General features: G+C 36.8%; 1 protein-coding gene across 5 annotated transcripts in view; it reads left to right on the top strand.

The window, feature by feature from the left end:
- Macrod2 (mono-ADP ribosylhydrolase 2) overlaps nucleotides 1-25,901 on the top strand; it is a 2,207,522-nt gene that overhangs the window by 1,796,265 nt on the left and 385,356 nt on the right. The gene's annotated exons all lie outside the window — the stretch shown is intronic.

Consider the following 25,901-nt stretch of genomic DNA (forward strand, 5'->3'; position numbering starts at 1 on the left):
TATTCATCAGTAAGAAAAATTGACACATTGATATTTGTAGAAAAATTGGTCAAACTTGGAACAGGTCATTTTAAGTGAACTCACACAATCACAGAAAGACAAACATCGCAGGATCTCACTCATCTGCTGTTCCCAACCTGGGTCAGCTCAAGTTGCTAACATAACTGAATAGGATCTTGAAGCTTGGACAATAGGGAGAGTAGAGATTGGGTGAAGGAAAAGAGTTGTGGGGGTTCACAAAATCTGAACCCAAATGGAACAGATACCATAGAATCCTATGTCCTGCAAATCAGACTACAAAGTGGAACCCTCAAGTGGACCATAGAGGGAGCACCTGAATCAAAGGGCCCTGGAGAGAGTGAGATGAAACCTAACCTCAAATTTCTCCTGTTTCTCTTTCTTCTCTGATTTTTTTTTTCTTTTTTTCTTTTCCCTTTGTGCTGGCCTGTAATTCCCTATATCTGGATGTGGTCTACATCCATAATGAGCTGTTGATCAGAGAGACCTACTAGGTCTCCCAAAACTAATCTAGAGATTCTAATGAGAGAGGGCAAGCAACATTTGTGTTTTTGAACCTAGGTTACCTCATTCAATGTGATGCTTCTCAGTTATATCCATTTTCCTTCAAATTTAATGATTGCATTTTTCTCTACAGCTGAATAAAACTCCTTTGTGTGTACACACCACATCTTCATTATCCATTCATCATTTAATGGGCATCTAGGTTTCATTGACCCTCACAGTATTAATTTTACTTGTACATTTATTTTTAGGAAGTTACAAGGAATACAGTTGTTTTTAATCTCCCATTCATTTTTTTTTTCCCTCCTCAGGAAGACAGCACCATGACTTCCATTTGGGGAACCACAATCTTTTCTCATACTCTCTGTATGTGCACATAGGATGGGGTCAGGGATGGAGATGTGACTGAAATCTGTCCAATAATCATTGCACATACTCCTGGTGACTGATTTATCAATAGTAATTTGTTTCCCAGTCAAAACCATGTAACTAACATTCACTGAGGTTGTTGAAACAAAAGCTATCTGCCTTCTCTGGTTGATTGTGATGTGGAAGAAAGAAAATACACTTCATTATCGTGACTTCCATTTATCTATCATATGGAGCTGCAGACATAATCTTCTATGAAAAAATAAGACTTTATACCTTCTTTTAATTTTTTAATTATTTTTAAATAGTTGTAGTTTTATTTACTTATTTTCAGGCAGAGAGAAAAAGAGAGAGAGAAGGAAGGAAAGGAAATAAAGAAGGAAGAAAGAAAAGAGAAAGAAAGAAAGGAAGAAAGAGAGAGAGAGAGAGACAGAAAGAAATAAGAGGTCATGCCAAGGCCTCTAGTCACTGTCTTAAACTCCAGATGCATGTGCAACTCTGCGCATCTGGCTTTATGTGAGTACTAGGGAATTGAACCTAGGTTATTAGGCTTTGCAAGCAAGAACCACAGCAACTAAGAAATCTCCCCAGCCCTGTTTTATGTTTTAAAACAAATGATGAATGTATATATCAGTGTTAGTGTGCCCAGTCATAGGTTTGATCCCTAGTCCTGCTCACCACAACTTTCCAAAATGTTTTTTTTTTTTTAGAACTTTAATAACTTTCAAATTCATTTAAAACATTTCTAATTATTTTTGGTAAGCAATACATTGTGGAGGGATGGGTGCAACTAAGCACTGAGCACAAAAATAGGTGGCAAGCTCAGAGGCATGCCCTTTGTCATACTAACTTAATTCCAGAATCCAGAGCAGTAACCTCAGAATATCTACTGAAGAGAAAACATGGTAGTCTCAGAAGAGGTTATCAGCAGTTTCTGATGGAGCCTTCTTAGTAGTAGCTCTTAGTCTATATCCCAAGCGTGTTTTGAGGACAGTCTTTACCAGAGAAAAGGAAGAATACTTGGCACCTCTGGTGACCCAGATACTTTTCAAGATACCTTAATATTTTCAGTCATCATATTAAATTTTTTACATGTCTGTCCTCAGTATTATTGGCCTTGGATATTGCTGCAGTAAGGGGAAAAATGGCTCTGTTGTCAAGGTGTGTATACTACAGTAGAATCATCTGCCCTTAGAAGAATATTCCACACCCACAATGTCCAGTATTCACCACTAACCATAGATTGATGTTGAGCATGTGAAATGTGGCTAGTGAAGAACTGATTTTAACAGTAATTAATTTTAACCTCAGTATAATTACAGATACTTTGTGATGCATCTTCTTAATTTTTAATGGGCAAGTGAATCACCTCTAAACCTTACTACAGATTCTTCTCAATAGGGTGCAATGTGGGCATAAACGTACTACTACATTTCTAACAAATTCATGGGTAATGCAGAGCTGGCTGGCCCATGCACCACTTTAAGTAGGAAAGGAAATCATTGATATAAAAATGATAATTACAAAATCTGCTCAGAACATTCAAAGCAACTGGGTTAAGAGATGAAGGAAGTGGGAAGTTTATAAGTAAATATAAATGGGGGCCATAAAATTGGGTTCAACAGTGATAAAACCTATAAATACGGCTGAACTAGGCAGGTAGGATACAAGAAAGGGAGAGTTCTGGAGAGACAGGCATCATCTGTGAGTATGGAGGCCTCTAATCTGTTATTGTAAAAGAGATGTAAAACAGGCCATTGCTATTATGACCATTAGAAATACTTGGCCTATCAGTTCCTACTCTTCTTTCCCCTGCCAGGTTCACATGGGAAGACCTGTCACAGTCCCCAGCATTTGTGGCCTGCTTTCCACAGAACCATTAACACTGAATTGAAGTGTCTTCTCTCTCAGTCTCTTTTTTTCACTAAATTGCAAACTCTATTTTGTTTTTACCTTTGTGATTCCCTACATGACAGGCATTTCAAAAAGACTTGTTGAACTACAACTAAAAAGATAATGAGCGTGTACATTTGTGCGCACATACACTCGTGTGTGTTTACACACGCCTGTGAGCACACGTGCATTTGTGTATGATATCGTGGGATAAATGAGGTACATAAATGAATATATAGCTGTATGTAGTATTATTCTTCAACAACATAGAAGCAATATGTTTGGAGTCAAGCCAAAGCCATTTGTGGCCTCTCTATTACTTTTGGTTTTATAGCAGGGATTGCTCTGCTTGTGACAAGCACTAATTAATTCCATCTCTGGGGAATAATAGGAAATACAGGCCTATGCTGTTTGCACCAAGGTTATCAGTTATATTTGTTTTAGTGTTTTTCCATGCTCTCTATATAACGCATGCAGCAAAATGCCCAGTGGCCCCCTCATTAGCTGCAAACAGTGTATTTCAGATCTGTCAAGCATGCATACTTATTCTTACATCCAGGCATTTTCATTTATCTTCCTTGCAGGTCCGTGAAGTTTGTGCCAATAAATTAGAAAGGCACTAACTAGTTCTGAAAACTATGGCACCCCGGAAATTTTATTGATCTCATAATTTACTGGATCTTTTGGTTAATTACAAGTCTTGTTTAGCTTGGTGCACTTTTCAAGTCAGCCGTGTATCATAAATGTGTACCCCCGTCATCACCCTCCCTACATTTTTTACTGCCTCCCTTGAGGTCAAAGTTAGAATAGCTACAATACTCGGTCCCCAACATATTTAATTAAAGTACTAATCTACTTTTATCTTTGACACTGGAAAGCAAGCTACATCAAATTCTCATAGTTATTCATTGTATTTACTAAGATTGGGCTTCTGCAAACCATATCTTGAAGGGTGTACAACTGGTGATGATCTTAAAAGTAATTTGAAAAATCTTGACTGCAGAAAGCCTTACTCTATCAGCCATTAGGAAAGTAGATTATTTAAAAGGATTCATGCATTTGCTTCCTGGTTCAGTATGGGACTAAGTCACTTTATTAAGATAGAACAGGTAGAGGCTCACTAAAGGTTTGGAAAGTGTCATAGATCAGTCAGCCACAGCCTCAGAAGGCCCATTATTTTAAAAGAATGTGGACAGTCATTAGAATGTAAGTTATCTTTATTACGTGACGTATGAGAGCTCTCGAAGAACCAGTATGGTAGTGATGACATTTTAAGTGGTCAGGCCTTATTTTGTATTCATTATCACAGTGAAGCCTAGAAACCCAAGTCTCTAGAAATGTGTGTATCCACAGACCTTTAATTGGGTTAACAAAGCACTTATGCATGCGTCTATGTCTTTTTCCTTTGTGCTTATCACTGGTAGTCAACTAGTCCATGTTATCCAGCTATGCAAGTAATTTACTGGTTTAATTTTATTCCTGTGCTCATTATTTAGATCATTGGCATTGAGTTATATGAAAGATTTGAAATTATCTTTCCTTACTTTAAATTCATCTTTCTGGGTGGTGCTGTTTTTTTTATATTTCTCTTCTATTAAAGGAAGCTGCATCTTATGCACTTCTATAAAAGCTATAAAAGCATGTTACCATAACCTTATAACTAATGTTCCTGGTTTCAATTTTAACAATGATTAAGAGTGATTTGAATCATGCATTTTAACATTCCACTTAAAAATCAATTTAGACAGGCAATGCCCATGCAAATATTGATTATAACCCTAGTGAGTTTGTAGGATTAATATTTTGGGAAAAAAATGTAAAAATCTGTTTGTCTTTTCTACTATTTGTAAAGACTATAACCCCAAATCAAATCTTTTTTGTAAGATTGGCCATATATTTTACAAATGCCCATGGGACTAAAATTTAACATAGAAGCACAATATATCTTCCCTCCCACCCACCTCTAGTCAAAATAATCAAAACCAGAGCTTTTTTACATGCATAGAACAGTCTAAGTTACATATTTCACTTTATTTTATTATATTTTAAGTTTTTATTGCATTTTCTGTGGGTAGTTTATGTATCTTGTTGAATGCACAACTTCCTACAAAACACATCATTTCGACTGACATTCTTTGGCTTGTGTTCAGCATTTTACAGCCCATGTATCAAAGCCATACATTTATAATTCAGGATGCTGCAGGCCTTACTTATTTGCCATGAGTAGAGGTTCCTTTTTGCTCTTCTACTCAATGATAAACTATACTACTGAAAGAAAATAAAGATAGTCAATTCAAACAAAAATTGTAAAGAAGGGCTAAAGAAATAGCTTAGTGGTTAAGACATTTACCTACAAAATTTAAGGACTCATGTTCATTTCTCCAGATCCCACATAATCTAAATGCACATTATGGCACATGTGGAATTCATCTGTAGTGGCTAAAGGTTCTAGCATAACCATTCTGTCTGTCTGTTTGTCTGTTTTTTTTTCTCTCTCTCTCTCTCTGTCTCTCTCTCTCTCTTTCTCTCTATCTCTCTCTGTCATAAATAAAAATAATTAAAATAATTAAAATTTTAAAGAGAATAAGAGAAATATATTGGATTGATTTACTTTGTAAGGGCACGTTATGATCAAACTTTGAATGACCCTTATTTATTTGCAAAACATAAAATAGGATGGATAACTTTGTAGCATTTGTACCACCCTAGTGCTTCAGGCTTAAAAAGATGATTAGAAAAGATAACTATGAATCCTGTTAGTATATAAAGTGAGTTCTACATGGGGACTTTTATGTAGCACATGGTTAGAAAAGGTGGATGTTTTGCTTTAGAATTTTATTTTCTATTTTGGGCTATTGTAATAATATTTTTGTAAATATTTAACTTTTACCTTACATAAGCAAAACCTTTTAGACTCTGCTTTGAACATACCTGTGAAATTTAGAGGGCAACCCTAATGAGATTTCCCTACTTTGCAAAAATAAACGATTAATGATAAAACTAGGCTTGGGCATTGTGTTAGAGGAGAAGCCTGTTAACTTGGCACATACTGCAAGCACTAGTCACAGCCTCTACATATAGGCAGTTCCAGCCAGCACTGCAGCAAAAGCTGGGCACTTTGCCTGCCTTTCCAAGTCCCTGCCTTTGTTGCTGCTACTATGAGGAGTAGCCATCAGGGGAGAAGTGAAGACCATGATGTGGCTGGTCAAACTTTATCCAGCCCAAACTTCTGCTCCATTACCTTCCATAAAGAAAAACAAAAGCAAACAACCAAACAAATAAAAAACAATCCATCAGGTAAGGATCTGTATTAACAATACTTAAGGACATTTTTTCTTTAAAATTGTGTTTCACTGTGTTTTATACTCCTAGCTATAATATTGTTTTATATTTTTACCTGAGAACAGTTAAGTCATTTGCCTCTGAAAGCACAAATAGACTAGGATTTGAAACCGAACTAGTTTATAAAAAAGTCCTATTCAAAACCCCATGTATTGTGATCCTACACCTGGTGGGGAAACACGTTTCATCATTTCCAGAGCATCCTTCACAAACTCAGCTGAAAAACACAGAGCATAATGACAGTGGAGTGGATACCACAGAATGATGGGAAACTGGCAATCTAAAATCAGCAATAAAGCAAGCAACAGTGAAACAGTTTTTGACTTGGAGTGTTTTCCAATTTTCTATAATGGGAATATTCCTAACATGCTAATTTCAAGCTCCAAAATAAGGTTACTGAATGCAGAAATGAAGAGATGCATAGAATCAACTACCAGAAACTGGCTTCCACACACCACTGAGCAGGTTACACAAATATAGCTGAGGAATTTTAGAAAAAGAGAGAGAAAGTTACATAAGGGCCATGATGGTAACAGGATGGGTTAGACAAAGGACAAATGTGGATCCCACCACCTTGCTTCCTACTGCAGAAACCAGTCATGTGGTCACATCTTAAACTACAGCTTCCAGGATTCATTCCCTATGTAGTCTGTTTCCTCTGGGTTAATCCTGTGGCTTGTTAAAATCACCAGAATGTGATGGCATCAGTAATGCTGCTGGTTCTAGACTGTAGCCCTAAGAAAGCCTTTCTATTCTGATTTGTATGCTTGTGACCCTGAGCTGCATTGTAAGAAACCTAGCTACTGCTCCAACTGACCAGCTAAAGAGTCCAGAGAGAAGGGATATGACAAAAAATAAAGACTCCGACAGCACATGGGGCCCCATACTTATAACCCCAAGGAGTCACTGAAGCTGAGGCATCTCACATGTTGCTACATGTGTCATCTAAATTCACAATCCACAGACATGTGAGAAAATAAAATCTTTTTACCCTCAAAGTGTTAGGGTAATTTATTTGTGGTTCCTGGTTGCTCTGGGGCTGTGGCGCATCAGTCAGAAGTGTCCAGGTGATTGCGGAGCAGGGTCTTGAGTAGTCATGAGTGTGATGGGAAGAAACACCTGATCATGTCAGAGGATAGCTCATTTGTTTGTTGGGGGAATAGGCTTATAAGTTTTCATATAGTGTCATGAAAAGTACAGGGTGCTCCTCACAGGGGATTGGCTGTGTGAAGAAGGCTGCTGACTGATACCTCATTAACATATTGCTCCTTTCAAGTGAGCAATATAAAGGCACATGGCCAGGAAGAAATGAAACTGAAGTCTTATCAAGAAATACAGGTGCTGGCAGGGGGAGAGAGCAGCCTCACTCTTGCTGGTCTCCAGGCAAGATTATCAGAGTCTAGGTCTGCATGAACCTCCAGTGGCCAGGGGCCCTCAACTGTGCCCAATAATTTATTAAGTGATGGTTGACAACTGGGACCATTTATTCTCTACCAGTGCAAGGATCTTATTTTTACTTAAACTAAGGTGTTTAGGGCAGGATGAGTAGATAAGCTTGACCATGGAAGTCACAGATAAGCCAGGGAAATCCATGGGAAAGAGTAAGATCACATCTTCAAATTTACTGGAGTTCTGTTCACTATTCTCTATCTCTTCCTCCTGGTCTCAGAGAGAATTGTGGATGGCCAATGGCCTTCCCATTGGGATATCAGTATCTTCCTTCATGGAAATAATGTTTCCAATTGCTTGAAAGGATTAGTGACATAGAGAGAGGAGAGTGCTCAACATTGTCATATGAGAACCAGGAATCAAAAAGATCTTACATTGATGAGCACACTCTGTTTTGAGTAGAGTTCTCATGGTGTTCACAGTTTCAGGGCAGTTTTACTAATGCTGCTTAGTTCTTTCATCCAGTAATTGAGCAAGCATAAAGAAAAAAAAAAGTAATAGAAACAATCTGTCAGAACACTTGGCCTGTCTCATAATGTAATGGAATATTGAGAAAGCAGATCTTGGGAGGAAAATAAAACTAGCCATTGCCTAAATGATGAATTAAATTGGAGTATAACCTTGGATAGCCACTACTCATAAATGGACACCCTGGAGTTTGCTACTGTGGATCCAGAAATAAAAGCATATTCAGAAGTGAAGAGCTTGCTGACACCTCCAATTCCAGAAAAAATGCTCTGGTTTTAATTATATTACTGGAGATTTTCTTAACATAAGCAAGATACTAACAATTTGGTCATGAGATTAATGTAAAAAAGATATTGGGATTAAAATGATGGGGACAAGGCAGTTGATGTCATCAAGAAAGCATAATTAGTGTTCAAGTTGGGAGGAGGCTGGAAAAGTGGTAAATATGTTCAGTTTATTAAAGGCAAGGCACCCTAGAGCAGGAAACTGCTTCAGTCTTAACATGGAACTCTCCAGAATATTACATGGAGGCATTTGTTTCCTGCTGTCCATCTTTAGAAGAAACATTTTTATTTTGTTTATTTATTTATTTGAGAGTGAAAGAGGAAAGAAAGAGCCAGATAGAGAGGAAAAGAATGGGCATGTCAGCACCTCCAGCCACTATAAACAAACTCCAGATGCATGTGCCACCTTGTGCATCTGGCTTATGTGGGTCTTGGGGAACTGAACCTGGGTCATTTGTCTTTGTAGGCAAGTGCCTTAACTGCTAAACCATCTCACCAGCCCATAAGCTTAGCCAATTTTGATACCTCAGGTGCTCCTAGTTCTGGAAGAATGGTGAATGGCACTACACTTGAGTATGTGCTCACCATGACGCAGTGCTTAGGTCTCATCTAGCTTTAAAGTTTCTAGACCAGTCATTAAAAATCTTCCAATGTGGTCTTCTTCACATGTGATTTCTTCATAACTTTTATCTTTCTTCATACCCAATGCCACTGTTTTAATATTTAAAAACATATAGAAATGACTGTTGAAATAGAAAGTGTTGTTATAGGCAACATTTCCTACTGACAGTGGAAAACAGTGCTACCCAGAAAATATGACACCATCATTTATGAATTCTTTCAATAAGCAACTCATACAGTGTAGGCCTTGTTTTATTTCCTATAAACAGATTACCTAATGGTCACTGGCAGGAAGGGAGTCAGGATCATCCATGGTGTAGACACTGGTAGTTGCTCATTCTGTAGTAAATAACCCCCAAGCCATGATAATATAAGCAATCATACTTTAATCTAATGGGCTTAAAAATGGGATGGGACATGAAACATAAGAGAAGACATAAGGTGGGGGTTAATGATAAAGAAGAAGGGTATTAATAGGAGGGAAGGTAGACTAAGAGAGACTAAGATGAATAAAATCAAAATACATTATATACATCTATAAAATGGAAAATACATAGAAATTTTAAAAATAAAGTAAAATAGGAATAAAGGAGATATATATTTTCAGCCCATTGTAGTTTCTAGCCTCATCTATATGAGGTATGGTCTGATTATTCTGGGGCTGTGGGAACATGAGCCAGTACTTTTCATATCAGGCATAAAGTCCCCTTATGATAGCAGGTGGAGAGCAATGGAGATTGGATGCCTAACAGATTCCAATATTAAGGTACTGTCCAGTGATGATATAAGGATGTCACCTGTCTGGTGGCCATTCTATTACCTTTTTTGTTCATATTTAAAATAACCAGTTTTCTCGTGAAGTCTTCTATGTGAATTTGAATGTAACATGAGATGTGTAATAGAATAAAAATGGAGCTACAAGGATTCTTGTCCAACTGTGGACATGCTTTTCTCTCTATCACTAGAGATGCTAGATTACCTTTGAGGTGTAACATTATTTTGTACTTCTTTGGCCATTTGCTTGGCTATTTTCATGATTCACTAGGCTGTGGAGACAATCTGTTTGAACAGTGTTTCCAGAAGTGTTGACATTTTTGTCTTTGCAGAATTGCATTAGCATGGATTTTTAGCTTTAATGATAGCATGTACTATGTCAACCCTGTGACATAAGTACTTCCTAAAGTTTTCCACATGAGAGACTAGGTAAGTAATGAAGTCCCCAAGGCATTTCCCAATGGAGGAAATGACTTGTCTCCATTAGGGCAGTATACTGGGCCAAAATAAAAATAAATAAATATAAATAAAAGCTGTGTTCTGCAACATAATACAGAAATACATAATACACAAAAGGAGAGGCCCCCATTCCAGCCATTACCTTCTTGCTTTTTTTGAGGATTTAACATGCTGAGACTTTTGCTGAACAAAATAGATAATATGAAGTAACCCTTTTACTGTTTAGTAGATTTGTAGAGGCAGGTAGCTCAAAGAGAAATGCTAATTGCTCAGAATAGATCTATAGAAACGTCAAAGCAGTTGTGAGAATAATTAGATATGCTGTAAGACACTATACAATAATATAGTAAGAAGTGAGAGTGTCTTCCCAGAATAACAGCCATCTTCAGAATTCAAAGGCTTTTCTTCAGCTTGTCCAGAGGAAATGTATGGGCTCGCTGACTTTGTACTAACTGAGTATCTGAAAGCGGCAAGAGGACTCTCCATTCTACTGAGGCTTGACTAGCCATACAGGCGGAGTTTGACCAAATAGCAAGTTTGACACTTTCTGTTCTTTGACTGCCAAATTGACTATCAAAAATATGACCTTCTCCTATGAATCTCCTGTTTGTGTTCACCTGTCAAAGACTAATGGATTTCTGCTACTCACATTATGATGGATTTTTTAAAATAACCATTCTCTGGAAGTAAGTACATTGTTAAAAATGAGCTCTGGCTTTTCTTTTCATTTTTTTAAAAATTTTGACATATTGTATTCTGGAAATAATCCACATGAGTCATCTTTTAGAAATTGTAAGTCATGTCTTTCCTGCCTCATTGATATCATGCCCTGATAGCAATTCATTAAATGCTTCCTGCTAGAAATGACCCCAGGAGATAGTAATTAACCTGCTCTTCAGTATAATAATAGAATCAGAGACTGATGAACAATTTTCTTCAAATATTTTAAGTAATGGCACATAACTAGAAGGCCATGCATTGCTTGCTCTAGAATAACAGTTTGGAATATGTTAGAATATCATGAATAAATAAAGACTTTCATTTATGAGCTTTATATAGAAATCATTGAATCTCCCTGCTCGAGGTGCAGCCAGCACAGTACTTATTCTTTTTGTGGCACTTACTGTATAATGCCACACCTCTTTGCGCAAACTTTTGCATTAAACTACAACATTTAAGCTCCTTTCTTCCACAAAACATCATAAGAATTGTTCTATCACTTTTTTGATAATATGCTCGAAATTATTTCAGAAATACCAAAGAGGTAATATCCATATAACATTGTTCATTATAGCTCAATGGCAGCTATTAAATATTTTCAAAGCACTATAAAATTGTTGGAAAATTAAAAGAACTCTATGCTAGTAGCTAGATTTATTCTTATCTGTGTATCACCACCCATCTGAGTGATCTTGAACAAGTCATTAACCTTTACTTAGCTTGTCTTTACCCTATTTTTTTAATCACTAAAATTAAAATATTAATTTGATGACCTCCAGATAACTTCCATTTTAACCTGTTCATGTCTCTGTTTATATTCTTTTCCGTATTTTTATTTCCATCCACCCATTCCTTTCTCTTATATTTTAATGACCTCTTCTTTTAACTTCTGAAGAATTATGGGCCATCTGAAATATCCTACACAAGACAGCTTTTCTCAAGTTCATTATGGTCACATGTACTCTTTGCTCTATAAAAGGGATTCAGTGTCAAGACTCAGCTTGACTAGCAAAAAACTTAGACCCATGACAGTCAATGGGTAGGCAGGACACAGACTAAATTAAATGATTCAAAATTTCATTTTGAAGAATATGCCCCAGAGGTTGTTTTGAATGGTAAGGGAAATAGCACTACTAACTTGAAGAGAATATACGTCGATGATGTAATGGCTTGAGTGAAATGTCCACCATAGACTCATGTGTTCTGGATTCTTGGTCCCCAACTAGTGGCAGTTTGTGAAAGTTGTGGGATCTTTGGGATGTGGATGGAGAATAAGTATGTCTGAGGATGAGTCTTAAGGTAATAGAACCCAGCTCCAAGCCCAATGGATAGACTGCTTCCTTCCTTCTATTGTAGAGATAGCATGCCCACCTGCATGTCATGTTTTTTTCAGCCATGATTAAAGTTTCTCTCAAAACTGTAACCCAAAATAAACTCTTTCTTTCCATAAGTTGCTATGGTCAGGTGTCTTATCCCAGCAATGAGGTAGTTTTTGCTACAAATGATTAACACATTCACCTGTAAACATTGTACAATACAAATTTTACTTCTTATAGTTCACATTAGTGAATTAATTTACAATGTTGCTCATTCTGAATTTTGGACCCTACAAGGCTTAGTAAAATATCAACACATTAGTCTTAAAGGCACAAGAAATTACTTTTTTTTCAAAATAAGAATTTTTTTTAATATCTTATTTTTTGAGAAAGAGAAAAGAGGCAGAGAGAGAGAGAGAGAAGAGAGGGGAGAGGATAGGCATTCCAGGAGCTCTAGCTACTGCAGATGAACTCCAGACACATGTTCCACCTTCTGCATCTACCTTTACATGGGTACTGGGGGATTAAACACATATCCTTATGCTTCACAGGCAAGTACCTTAACCATCTCTCTAGCCCACAAAAATGAGGATTTTTCAAGTGAAAATTTTCCTTTGTCTGGATCAGAATTCAGGGATTATAAATTTTCTTCTGCAAATTGTATACAGGAAAAAAATATACTTCATAAGTAGACAATTGTGTCATTAAAAATATAGCATGATTATTTTTAAAATTAAAATATGTTTATTTTATATGCCTTCACTTAGAAAATTATTGAACACATATATTTGTGTTAAACCATTCATAACATTATTATTTTTGTACAAAAGGAATTTTTTTGGAAGAAGAGAGGAAACCACTAATGTCCTCTGAAATACTGTTTTATAAGATATAAAATATCTTTGGCAAAAAATCCCAGAGTATATACAAGTTGTTCAAGAAAAATATGACTTTTAAAGTAAATCTTAATCATTAATATTATTGTTATTTTTACTGCTTGGGCATGAATCATTAATAAAATAAAGACTTCTTGATATGTGAGATCTGATATTAAACTTTAAATATATAATAAATGGTTTTCATTGATTGAAACACCCACATTTATGGAATTGATTCCACATGATTAGTAGTAACCTTATATCATAGAATTTAGGATACTAATTAAGTCTACACAATGAACATTGGAGTTTTGGGGCATTTAAAGTAGAGGGTGGGGTTGGGAGGATCACTAATGATCAGTTTTTCTTTCATTTTATGTGTGCCATTAGAAATTTCAGAGTATGAAAAAATGGGTATTACTTTCCCTGCTGTACCAGGCAATAAACATAGAGGCCTATAGGAATAATTAGTAGGTCATTGATAAACCTGTAGATAGCAAAGATATATGAGTTCTGAGAGCTAAGAAGTTCACTCTTGAATGTCTCCAGAGAAACAGTATTGAGTCTGCAGAAGGGGAGGAATGCACCTTTCATCACACTTCACTCACCTTACCTGAGCTAAGGGTACTTAATTGTTTAGTTTCTGTTTGGTTGTTTTTTCATGAACCATGTGCCTTGAAGTGAACAATGAAGACTAACATGGAACCCTTTTCCTTTCCATTTTCACCTTGTTAGTAACTTTACAAATCTAAGTTCTCAGTAAACTTGGAACTTTTCCAGGAAAGGGTCCTATAGTTTTACCAGCCCCTTGACAGTTGGAGTTTGTGGGTACTTTTCAAGCTGCCATGAAGTCTGCATGAACTACCATGATAAAAGTGTTTGCCAGTCAATTTTGAAACTGATGTCTTAGATCTTGATTAGTTCTAATAGTCTGTTGGCTCCCTTCTGTTCCAAAGTATGTATCTTATTTATGATTTTATTCCTTACCCTCTGTACATTGTCTAGCACTTGAGAAACTCTAAGAACTTGACCTGCATGAGAAAATTCACAGCTGGGCCAATAACAGTGTATCCCAAAGACAATAAGTAGATGAATAGGACAATATATTAGCTCTGTTTTTATTTTCTTCTAAATGTTTAATATACTATGATTCAATATCTAAACAGAAAAACATAGTATGCATGCAACATACATTTCACTTATAATTTCTTAGGTTCCTTTAAAAGAAGGAGCTTAAAGATTTCAGGATTCAAATGTATTTTAAATGCTTCTATACAAAGCAATTTTTAGAGTTATATAAGGCACTGAAAATTACTTTTAGGAAAATAAATTCAATTTGAGGGAAAGAAACATCACTAAAATATCATTATTGCAACAAGTAACATTTCAAAGGTCTTCATAAATCTCATGCAATGGTCACTGTGTACCAACAGTAGATGAGACTGCTGGAAACAATAGATAGTAGGAAGAGACTCAAATATTAAAGTGCTAAAAGTTTGTTGTATTTATGCCATTATGATGGCTGTTAGAGCTCTTCCACAAATGATGATCATTTTTCCCTAAACATATTCAGAGCATACTAGTTTCTGTGATCCAAATTTCAAGGTAGTTTGCTAGATAGCTAATATCTAACTCTATATAGTTTGACTCTCCAAAGGCTAATGTATCAATGGGTACAATTTTGAATGATGGTAGAACCTTTAAGAGATGGGGTCTAATGAAAGAAGTTAGGTCACGGAACATGTACCCTTATTGGGGATCCCAAGGCTCTGGTCCCTTCCATTTGTCTGCTTCCTGACTATGAGGGGAACATTTTTTACCTTGCAACAAACTCCTACTATGATGTGATGCCTTACTAAAGGCCCAAAGCAGCAGGGCTAGCCAATCATAGGCAATGCTCTCAAGAACTATGTGCCAAAGTAATCCTTTCCTCTTCATAAGTTATCTCAAGAAGTTCCTTATAATGATATAAAGCTGGCTAACATCTGGAGAATTATGGTATATACAGTACCACATTTGTGCCTTCTCTTAATATCATTAGGATAATATTCAACTATACTATACTCTGTTTTATTTTTAAGCTTTAAATTATTTGATAATTGAATGTTATTTATCTATCTGTTTATTTCTAATAGACAGTTCCAACATTGCTGTGACAAGCATCCAATCAAGCACAGTTTTGTGAGAAGAAGGGATTTATTATTTCAAGCTTACATTATCAGAGGAAGTTCCATGGATAGTAGAAGAAGCTTGCTCCCATTCATAAATCCAAGCAAAGAGAGAAAAACCACCACCAGCCAGCAATAACAAAAATAAACAAGAACAAAAATTCACCAGAGCTCAGACTGCTCCATATACCTTTGGGCTGGAATCAGATCTACCCCAAAACACACCTCTGGGCTGAACCACAAGGTCCGCCCCATGTGGCACTTCCTCCAGCCAGACAGCCTGAGACACAAGTTAGAAGCTTAATCAAACACTTGATTCTATTGGGGACATGCATCCAAATAACCATACTATCTTGTATTTTCTCTTCTCTTTTTTAAAATAACTCCCCCCACCCCCCGTCTCTCCATCTCTCTCTCTGGCTCTCTGGTGGAGATGGATCCCTGAGCTTTGCACATGCTAGACAAAGTACCACAGGGTTATGTTTTGTTCTCTTTCAATAATACAGTTCAGTTTGATACATATTCTAAGTCTGTCACAGGTTTTATGCTAGAAGGGAAAATAGTGATAGGTAAAACATCATATTTTTCTATCCATGAACTCAAATTAACCAAGAAAACAGGAACCCTTAGGATTACTGAGAATCAGAAGCTGGTGAATAAAAACATGGCCCTTTTTTATTTTTATGTTTCTAAATCTACTTTAGATTTCAGTGTTCCATTCAGTGATGACAAAACAAGCATATAAAATTTAATTAAATCTAGGATGTTTTAGACACTTTAAGTTTGAATACAATCTATTCAGCATTTCTCCTCCTGGAAATAGTGAGGGCAAAGTCAACAGCCTACAGATTTGGGGTGGGAGAGAGAAGTGAGCCCAGTAAGCAGAAGTGAGAGGAAGCTGGGGGACTGAATCTTTGTCTCCATGGTTGTAAAGGACAGCTTCTGGTCCAGCAAGCAGGTGGCACTAGAATGGGACTAGATATGACTTCCTGCTCCTCTGCATGGTAAAGACTCCAGAGTGGGAGGTATCCCTGGTCTTCCCTTGCCTACACCTCCTGCATCCAGTGCATTCATACATCCTTCTCTTCCCTTATATGTGCCCCTGACTACTTCTGGATGCTTCCTGCCCAAATGCCTTCTCTCAAAATTTAAATTATTTTTTAAAAATTATTCTCTGTTTTCTTTGTAGGACTCCTGTCCAGAGAATAGATCTAACAACTTAATGCTAGTGTATGTTAAGTGTCTTACTTAATGCTTTTGTGTCTCCATATACCATCAATGAAATGGATTTAATAATTATTATTTCTGAAAAGAACACTGTATTACATAAGATATATATCCATCATCTATCTAAATATAACTATCTTCACCTAACTAGCACCTATTTTGGGGAACATTGAAGTGTGTGAGTAAAGTTAACCACTCCTCTTCCTCCCGTCACTAATATTTTGATCAACAATATTAAATGGGGTACAGTGTTCTGTAGCATCTGGGCCCTATTCATTTATTTTCTGTGCTGATGTTAACTGACTTTTAGTGATGGTCATATATTCCATTTGTGTCCACTGAAGTTTCTTCACCTTTTTCATGCAGAGGAAGTGTAGATTTGGGCCACACGTGGCTTTCTAGAATGTTAGGAGGCCTACACTATTGAAATACCATGATTGTCAAGTATCATAGTATCAGCTCATCAATGACAATGAAATTGTTGAGATTTCTAATGTTCTCACCACATGTAACAATCTCTACGGAGTTCACAGGTGTTACAGGTGGGTGGCAAGCCATACACTGGGTTCATTAGCTCTCCTCTCTAGAGTTCCTTCTTTCTTTCAGAAAGTTTGATAAAAGTAGTTAGTGATCTATTGTTTACCTCCTCAAGTTTTGGAAACTCTGAACTCTCTTCTCTGAAAACTCATTGTCTCTCTACATGCATTTTCTAAAGCCAATTTAGAAATATGAGTAAGAATTTTCTACTACTTTCTTGCTGTTCTACTATAACTGCCATGCCCGTTCCTGAGGCCATGGACTACTTCAAGTTTAATTTTAACAAGGAAAAAAATGACTTTTTGGACAGGAACATCCATTAGGCTTATACAAAAACATCTCCTTACTACATGGAAATGTAAATAGTAGCTTCCATTAGAGGCTTGAGAAATACCAAAAGGAAAAAAAAAATTAAAAAAAAACAAAAACAAAAAGGCAGCCCTCACAGAAGCATCAATATTTAAGAAGGCCTTGAAGGAGAAATCTGATCTTGACAGTCAGGTGCTGTGTGTGCCAGAGAATACATGAGCAATACCATGATATGCTTTGAAATGTTTAGAGGAAAATGAAAAATCTAGTATATTTGAGAACAAATTTCCAGAGCTGCTAGATTGGCTTCAGTATGTGAAGACTCTTTAATGCCATAGATTTGTGGATCCTCTATTCCTTCAAATGTAAGGAAGTTAGAAAAAGGTCTTGACAATATGGAAGATAATTAAAATGTCCTCTAGCTATTGTTTGAGGCATACAAAATGCACAAATTTTCTGAAACTGAGTTTGACCCTTATCTGCTGAAATGATTCTCTTTTCTTTCTTGATGGAACCTTGGATATGTGAATGAAAAGGCCAAATAATTTAATAAAATAAATGCATAAATGACAAACAGATATTCATGGATGTCAATATTGTAAAACATATATATAAGGATAAACCTTAATGATAATTAACAATTTTTTTTTTTGCACAGTATTATTGCCAAACACTGGCTTTTATCCTGTGAAGTATTATAACAGATAACAAGTATTTAGTAGATGCTTCGTAAATACTTGTCATTGTGTTGGATTTCACATAATCAAGTATATTCAGCCCTGCATTGGCTCCTATAGCACAAGGTTCCTCAATAAACACAGGCAAAATGAATTTCAAAATATAATAGATTTTGATGAGATATGCAGGCAAAAAAAAATATGTGATAGAAACTAGCTTGAGAATTTGGCAGAGTAAGCAGGAAAGCCCTTGATATATTTTATGTTCATGACTTTGAATCAGTTTGAATAGTACCAACTAGCTGGTGGTACTATTTGGGGAGGGTATAGAACCTTTAGGGCCCTTGCTGGAAAAGTAAGTCACTAGGGGAAGGTTTTGGGGCACATATAATCCTTACATGCTGTTATCAGTCTTTCTGCTTCCTGGTCTAACTACCTGAAAAACTCTGCCATAAAAACCTGGAGCCACAGAGCAACACCCCTCCTCTTCCATGATAGACTATACCCTTAGAAAATGCAAGCCAAAATAAATATTTCATCCCTTAAGGTGCTTCCATTAGATATTTTGGTCACAACAGGCAAAATAACTAATCCTAGGTGAAGGAATTATGTAAAGTACAACTGAATGAAAAGGAAAATTGGCCCTATGATAAACCGGTGGAAGCATTACAGGCATAGGGCAAAATCTAGTAAAATACCTCAAAGATCAAAATGGGTCCATATATTCAAGAATGAGATGGAAACCAGTGTTCCCTTGCCCAAAGTAAGGAATGTTGTAGAAGGCGCTGCAGAGACAAGCATGGGGCAAGCTTCCAGGGTCTTGGGTAAAGGTATATTGTAGCAAGGAACACCATACCTTTCCTAAGCACATTCTGCAAAAATAAAACTGCAAAAAAATTACAAAGCCATGTTTACTACCGACAATGAAAAGATGCTGGAGGAAGCCCATAAAAATTCACCTTTTCAATATCAGTAATATCAGTGGTGGATTTGCAGGACCTGGAGAGGGTCTCATTGTGTGTTGTAATTAGTTCTCCTAGCAGAGACATTCCTCCCATTCACTATCTCTGCGGTTAGTACTACCGCCAGCAGCTGTAAGAAGTGACTAGAGACAGGCCTGCAAGAGAAGGAACTCTTCTGATTCTGAGTACAACATAAAACGATCTGATGATTTTAAGCAATGAAACACATGAGCAGATTTACATTTTTTAGAAAGATCCCTCTGTTTGCTGTGTGGAATGTGGCTTAGGGTGAAAGCATAGCATAGAGCAGGCAAAGCAGAGAGCTCTGCAGCAGTTCAGGACTGGGAGTGACAATGGTTAGGCTACATGGCAACAACACAGGTCTGTGAGAAGTGTAAGCAGCTTTCACATGCACATTTAGGGAAAAGAGTATCAAAGTGATAGAAGAATCAACGATGATTCTCAGGAGTGTGACAATAGAACCAAAATATACTGCAGTGGCAGCATTTTCAGAGGTAAAGATGAAGAAGCAAAATGAGGCTACATTTTATCCATGCCAAATGTGTAATGCATTTAAGACCACTAGATTACATTGTAATATAGGTATAATGATGGTGAGCTCTGATGTACACCCAGGTTTGGATGTCAAAACACAAGACTAAATCGAAAACCTATATTTGAAGAATATGACCACTTGAGCAGCATTTAAAGCTAAAGGCTATATGAAAATCTTTTCTCTTTAATAATAATCCTAGTATGGATATTGGAATACCATAAATATAGCTGCCTCCTAGTAAAATAACACACCTCCACATTGGCAGAACATTCTTTACACAGCAACTAGAACAAGTATAATCTATGCCTTATAGAAGCTCAAAATCTAAATAGCCCATGGTGAAATAATCAACCAAGATTCCAACTCTTCTTCTTTCCCTGACACTTTATAATAATATCTCAAACCAGCATTGCAGTCTGTAGGGATCTTTATAATCATCATCTTATTTGTCTCTTTTGTTCTCCTAGCAATGCCTGAAGCACAAATGCTGCATATAATATCTTGTTTGATGTATTGAGCAACTCTTAACATAGATATTTCTACTCCAACTTTTCAAATATGAGAACATAGGCCTTAAAATGTTGATCCACCATTTTTTCTGGCCATTAGTCAATAAAAGTAGTGGAAAAGTGATTGGCAGAGGGAAAATACATGTGTCTTTAATGGTCTAGTTTTATATGAAAACAAGAGGTCTAGTTTTTGATGAAACTTCTTCATATGTATCTACTTTTCTAAGAAACAGCAGCAATTCAGACAGGGCTACAGAATCTATAAGAATTGGGTCAAATCCCTGTTCTCGTTCTCCACTTGCAAATTGTGTAACAATGGGGGTGACATGACCCTTAGCCTTGATCTTTTAATATGCATGCTAAGATGCTAATATCTACATCTTGGGACATTTAAATATTAATGCATCCATGCCTTTATTCAGCCTTCCACCCACAACTTTGGAAGTCTATACATAAGACATAAAGAGCTTCTACCATCTGTGAGGTGCCATGTTAGGCACTGGGACTATATCTAGGATGAAAATAAAATAAAAGCCTTCCTGGACTTTGCATTCTTCAAGCAGAGTTCAGGACCAATTAAAAAATGGTTCTAGGGCTGGAGAGATGGATTGGCAGTTAAGGTGTTTGCCTCCAAAGCCAAAGGAACCTGGTTAGATTCTCCAGGTCCCATGTAAGCCAGATTCACATGCATCTGGAGTTCATTTGCAGTGGCTGAAGACCCTGACATGCCCATTCTCTCTCTCAAATAACTAAATTAATTAATTGTAGTTTTTAAATGATTCTAGCCAGGCTTGGTGGTGCATGCCTTTAATCCTAGCACTTGGGAGGCAGAGGTAGATTGATCACATTGATCACCATGAGTTCAAGGCCACCCTAAAATTACTTAGTGAATTCCAGGTCAGCCTGAGCTAGAGTGAAAACTTACCTCAACACACACACACACACACACACACACACACACACACACACACACACTACTCTAGACTAGAACATCAGAAAATGAAAAGAGCCATGGAGAACATACATCAGTAGACGATGATTAAATGAGATGATGCACAGAATTTTCTTAGCATGGAACTTCAAACCCACTATTGAACCAAGCAATCTCAGAAAAATGTGAGCCATCACAAACAGACACAGAAAGTACCCAGGGCCATTTGTTCATTGCCCAGCCTATAGCAAGCCTGAGCTTTGGGAGTCTGTTTATCTTCCTCTTTAAATTATGACAACCTCTGGCTGCTTTATCTTGTGTTACTGAATATGTGATGAATTCAACTGCTACTTTTCTGAATATGGACTCTCCAAACATTTTCTAATCATGATTTAACTACCCAAGTAAACCCAACCACCTGGAGAGAATATTCTGACCATATAGACCTCAAGTACTGAGCCTAAGTTCTTAGCTATTTCTTATTAATGTTCACATAGAGACACTCTAATTATAATCCAACTTCCCATGTAACTTGGCCACATGGGGTGAATATGCTGATCAGATGGACTTTGCTTTTTGCTCATTATAAGTTAACAACTTCCATCCTGAGCGAACATGTTTGCTTCCTGAACTAGGTAATACCAGCACCTAGCACATGGTAGGCACTGAGTGAAAGCTTTCTAAATGATGGATTGAGACTTCTCATGAGCTCATGGCAAAGGCTTGGTAAATTTACAAATGGACAATTCATTAGGGAGGGATGACTGCTGACCTATTAGATCAGAGCACATCAGTCTTTCTGGGAATCCACCCACTGTCACTACATGTCCAAATACACATGACTTTTTCTATACCAAACTAGCTTGAAACGCCTACTGTAGTCTATTTCATAGTTGAGAGGAATGACTGGAAGGTCAAAAGAAGTGACAAGGGACATAATGTTACCTATCTGTACCAGGTGAACTGAGAAGCTTCCCAGATGCCATTTTATTCCTAGGAGCAATTTCCCCATTCTTGTTCTACCCTGGAATGAAAGAAGTAAAGGAGAAAGGATAGGGATAGGATAGAGTGACTCACTGGGTTCCTATTAATGGTGAAGAAGTACAGAGTCTCATATCACAATAGCATTGTCATAGCAATTCAGCTCACTTATTTTTCAGCCAACTTTGCATTTCATTCCTCATACCTATCATTTCCCTTAATTTTTTCACACTTCAGCCCATTGCATGTATCAGCTGGAAACCTCTTTTCCCTTTGATTCAAACCCACATATTTTAGAAATGTTTAATGATGATTTATGGCTTTCTGGCTAAACACACATCACACATGCAACCATTTGTTTCTCTGGAAAGTAGAGCTGAATAATCTTATCTTTCTAAATACCATGCCAAAAGATTCTTTCATGTATCCTGTCAAGTGTTTGGGAGTATGGTGCTGCTTGCTACCTGATGATACATTCTTCCAAGGGCTCAGTTGATATAATCATTATTTTCTTGAGGTAGGGTCTTGTTCTAGCCACAGCTGGAATTCACTATGCAGTCTTGGGTGGCCTCAAGCTCATGGTGATCCTCCTACCTCTGCCTACCTTCCAAGTGCTGGGATTAAATGCATGTGCCACCACACTTGACTGATATAACCATTGTTGAAGACAGGACTAGATGATTGGAAGTTGACAGGGGCTTTCATCCCTCCCTTTGTCTGCCTCACTCCCTTCTCATGTTTAGTACATGCTGCTCATTCTATGAAGCCAACAGAATCTGGAAACTTCACTTCTACCCAGTCATTAATAACCATGGAAAACTGAATAATGTAATTGAGACTCTACTGTTAAACATAAAATATCAAATTGTTGTCTTTCCCACCAGGTCATTATGTGAATCTTTTATTTTTCATTGATTGAATGGTTAGCACCTTGTAAGCCCCAATACATAGGATTTTGATGAGGCATGGGATGTTTTTTATTCTTTTGCAGTACTTATATGTTGTGTTGGCCAAATTAATTAACCACAAGAAAACTCAACTTATTTTTTGTTTGTTTAAAAATAAAGACAGAGAAGGCAGCTGAATTATATTGGCATTTCTCAAAGTCTATTAGGGGCTGAGAGCCTACTATGCATACCATGAAATAAATATTAATAGCAAAACTATATTTAAAACCAAACATATGATATTGAAACATTACAAATAGTCTATTTAAAAAAAATATTTTTGTTTGTTTATTTATTTGAGAGCAACAGACAGAGATAGAAAGAGGCAGATAGATAGAGAGAATGGGCACACCAGGGCCTTCAGCCACTGCAAATGAACTCCAGACGCATGCACCCCCTTGTGCATCTGGCTAATGTGGGTCCTGGGGAATAGAGCCTCGAACCAGAGTCCTTAGGCTTCACAGGCAAGCGCTTAACCACTAAGCCATCTCCCCAGCCCCAAATAGTCTATTTTGTTTTGTTGTAATAAAGCAAATGTTACCAATAAATATTATAGAGTTCCTTCAGAAATGGATCACTCAGGATATTTTTAAAGGCTCACAGGGTCCCTTTAGCTGTTTAAACAAATTATGGAGTGATGATGATATTGATGCCATGATCTTGGAAACATACTTTGAAATTCATTGGCTTCTACTATTTTAGACAAAGGACATTCAAACTAGTTCTTTAGCCAAATCTTGTCCATTCTTCTTTCCTGATTATTCCTGAAACTTAGCACACTCAGAAATTTAAGTACTACCCAGAGTTGTGCTTCTGCTACCATTTCAGATTTGAATAGGTAAGACAGCAACTATACCCCTATACACTGAATTAATATCTGTCCACTTACAGACAAAAGTTTGCTTCTAGGTTGTCACAATAAACTTGCATAAAGGTATGCATAGTTCTTTCCTTGTGGAGTTCACTGTCTAATATGACACTAAATATTTAGTTCTCAAAGAAAAACGCTAGAATATCTTGACTGGGGATACTTGACCCTTATTCATAAATGTGTTAGTATGTCTTCATTTCACTTAGGAAACATTCATATACTTGTGAGTCTGTATCACATTTAAATTTCTTCAATTATATATAATTAAAATTCCACATAAAATATCCCCCAAAAGAAAAAAAAAAAAGCTTTTCTCCCTTTATTTGTATTCTACATAATTCCTAGAAAAATTATGCTTGCTATAGTTTACATAAGAACTCTCTCTACACAAGCTTACATACGGAATGCTAGGGCCCTGTCTGGTGGCATGATTTTGGGAAATGCTTGAAAGCATAGGAATGTAAAATAAGCAGGTCACCCAGAGTATGACGTTGGCAGTTAGCTCTTGCCCTGGTCCCTTCTTGCCCCCTTTCTACATCTCAACTATCTTGGTACTCTGCCTTTCCTCAAATACAAATCCATGGTCAGTCAACCATAGACTGAATCCTCTGAAGCCATGAGCAAAAATAAATGTTCCTTTTAAATAATTTCTCCAAAACAAAGAAAAATGTTAGAGAATAACATCCCTAAGTATTGCTATTAAATAATCATGAGCTTCAAAAAGGATTTGGTTTTCCAGTATCCTGCATTCTGATACCAGCCCACTGCCACTGCTTTATCTGCACTGGCCTACACAGTATAGAGTCAGTAGTGGGTTTTAGAATGTGTCTACCACATGGTTATAACCTAAGCTACTTCTTCCTATTTCATGCAAGAATTACTTCATGTGTTTCATTTTCTTTCCTGAAGTCATCTTAGCTTTCAGCCCTTACTCTGACAACTCTGAATGGAAGCTGCATCCATTTCCTCACCATCTTCCAAATGAACTCTATTGGTTGCTTATTTCTAATAAAAAAAAAAATCTCAAAACTGGATGGGCCTGTTACAATAACATATGTTTTGTTTGGTTTCTTAAAAGGAAACTACTTAGTAGCAGAGGCCAGTAAGTTAAAAAGGAGACATAAAGGGAAGAGAAAGGAAGGGAAGAGGGTACTTAATAGGTTGATATTATATATATGTAGGTACAATGATTGAGATGGAGGTAATATGATGGAGAATGGAATTTCAAAGGGGAAAGTATCAGGGGGGAGGGAGGGAATTACCATGGATTTTTTTTATAATCATGGAAAATGTTAATAAAAATTTAAAAATTAAAAAATATATATTTTTATCTATTTTTGAGCAGAGAGAGAAAGAGAGAGAAAAGGAAAGAAGGAGGAAAGGAGAGAGATAGAGAAAGAGAGACTGACCAAGAATATGGGAACTCCGGAGCCTCCTGCCACTGAAAACAAACTGCAGATGCATGTGATAATTTTTGCATCTGATTTTTCATGAATATTGTGGAATCAAATCCAGGCTAGACTGGAAGGATTGCAAGCAAGCACCTTTAACTGCTGACCCATATCCCCAACCCCACTTTTGCTTTTTGTACTCTTGGTGTTTCTATGGAGTTAAGTTTGAGAGAGGGTCTTATATGGATGGTGGTTGCAGAGGACCTTTATTGAAGTTTTCATTTAAGGTGTTGACATGGATCATGGTCATCTGAAGACTTAAGTAGATCTACCTGTAGATCTTGGTTTCCTTGTAGGGCTGGATTGCCAAAGTGCCAATTCATGCTCATCTTGTCACCATCTTCCCTATGATACCATCCCTGAATCTTTTAGTCTGGAGAAATTGTATCTTCCTTAGTTCTCCTGTGACCTGTCAATACCATTCATATTAGCAGCTACTCATACATAAGAAAGAATTTTTATCCACAAATTAAACAGGCCAAAGAGCTCAGCTCTACCTAAGTAAAGAAATCCTTTAATACCACTACAAAAACCGGTATGAGGCATTGAAAGAAAAGCACTTAATAAGGGATTGAACTGTATTATGGAGCATAAAGTATCAAGAGTAACATTAATGATGTGCAATTGATATATTTAAGAGATCAATATCTGCCACATCAGTACTTGAAAAACTCAGATAT

Source organism: Jaculus jaculus, chromosome 8, assembly GCF_020740685.1.
Source record: "Jaculus jaculus isolate mJacJac1 chromosome 8, mJacJac1.mat.Y.cur, whole genome shotgun sequence".
Lineage (NCBI taxonomy): Eukaryota > Metazoa > Chordata > Mammalia > Rodentia > Dipodidae > Jaculus > Jaculus jaculus.